The following is a 1,831-nucleotide window of genomic DNA, read 5'->3' as shown; positions in this document are numbered from 1 at the left end:
CTTAATGTTCCATATGTTGCCGATTTGGCCAGAACCAGATACCATTCCTTCCATGATAAACTTCTCAGCCACCCAAATCCATTTGTTTCTCACCTGGCTTCTCCTACATTACTTTATAATCCTCCTAGGTGTCTGAAAAGAAAATGGTCTCGAGATCTTCTCCTCTAGAAATGTTATTGGAGTTCCATTAGTGATTCTCCACATGTTTGTATCATGTCACTATGTCACCTACAGCAAATTTACTTGTATATATTTGTATAAAGCTGTAAATAACAATAAATAAATTATTAAATAAATAAATAAAATAAAATAAATTTTAGGTTTGAATATTTTTGATTTTGTTTTTTGGGTTGTATACGTATTTTGACGGAAAAAGTAAAAGTTATCTTTCAGAACGACTTTCACTTAATTTCCGGGCTTGGATCCGAGACCGGCTGCCATATATATTTAAGATATATTTTCTGTATATCTGCGGCGGATGTACTCCGGATTTGAAAGACCTTCCTGGGGCTAAACCAGTCTACAGTCCTGTTACCTGCCCTTTGTTGGTTGGAGGATATTACTTGTGCATAGATGATCACCTTCCTGCTTAGTCATAATTTAAGAAGCAGTCTCTCTTAATGTAATGTGGAGCTAAATAACTTTCTTGGATTGGAATAGTTGAGGTTTATCATTTCAAATAATAACTTAAAACAGTGAACCATCAAATAGATTTCAATTAAAAGTATTTATTATATACACAAAGCGTTATATTATACAATTAATTTTTTTTCTGTAATTTATTTTAGCTAATATTACAAATTTTTGCTAATTAGTTGATTTTTTAATTAAAATTTATTTTTAAAAATGGTAGGACACACTTAACAACAGTTCATAATTTTGGTATGGTCATAGGTTTAGGATAATTGGAATAGACAATTTTGGAATTTAAAAATTTTAATGAAGTTTTTATTTTACGGAAATAAAAATTAATTAGTAATTGGAATTTTTAAAAAAATAAAAATTAATAATTTTTTTCAGTCTCTGATACATTTTCATCAAGTTGAGGTTAGTGTACTTATTTATAGATCTGTATAAAAAGGAATTGTATGGATTTAAATGTTGGTAAAACCGTTAATATCTTTGGTATAAAAGATATCTCATCTTATTAAAGTATTAACTTAATCTTATTTTGTAAAACTAGAGAGGTAATAGAACAAACTATTGTGAATTACATCAAATTTTCTAGCAGCTGAAAGTATTTATAAAAATATTTACATAAATTTAATTGATATGTTGCTCTAAAGCCTAGTACGAGCGTATATAGTATTGTAATTAAAACAAATCTTATTATATATTAAAATGTTCCCTATATGTTATGTTGTCTGCTGGCAATTCATACAAAGATTTGAGGAAGTCGTATGCTTGGAATTCAGTTAAGATGTGTTCTGCAGGTCTGGCATACAGGTGAAGAATTGCAGGCCATAAGGTGACTAGCACTTATGACCTATTGGATGGCGCGTCAAAATCACCTCCTCTCTTCGCACATTTCTAGTGGATGATATTCAAGGGGAAACATCACTTCTGATTTGCCGTAATTTTTTATTATTATAAAAACTTAAGGCAGTTGAACAAAAGTAGCTATTCTGCTAATTTTAAAGTCTGCATCAAGTTATACACGAAATAGTAAAAAGTTATAAAGTGATTAAATATGTTTTTTGAATATGGCTAAGCTGCAGAGATAATTAAGTTATTCTAAGTAAACATGTCTCATAATAATAGTAGTCTTTAATCCATTCATTCATATTTCATTAAAATCAATCTTCTTAAACAATTAACATGGAAATTACTT

Source organism: Halyomorpha halys, unplaced genomic scaffold, assembly GCF_000696795.3.
Source record: "Halyomorpha halys isolate HHAL.00 unplaced genomic scaffold, Hhal_1.1 Scaffold432.1, whole genome shotgun sequence".
Taxonomy (NCBI): Eukaryota; Metazoa; Arthropoda; class Insecta; order Hemiptera; family Pentatomidae; genus Halyomorpha; species Halyomorpha halys.
This window is presented reverse-complemented; position numbering follows the sequence as displayed.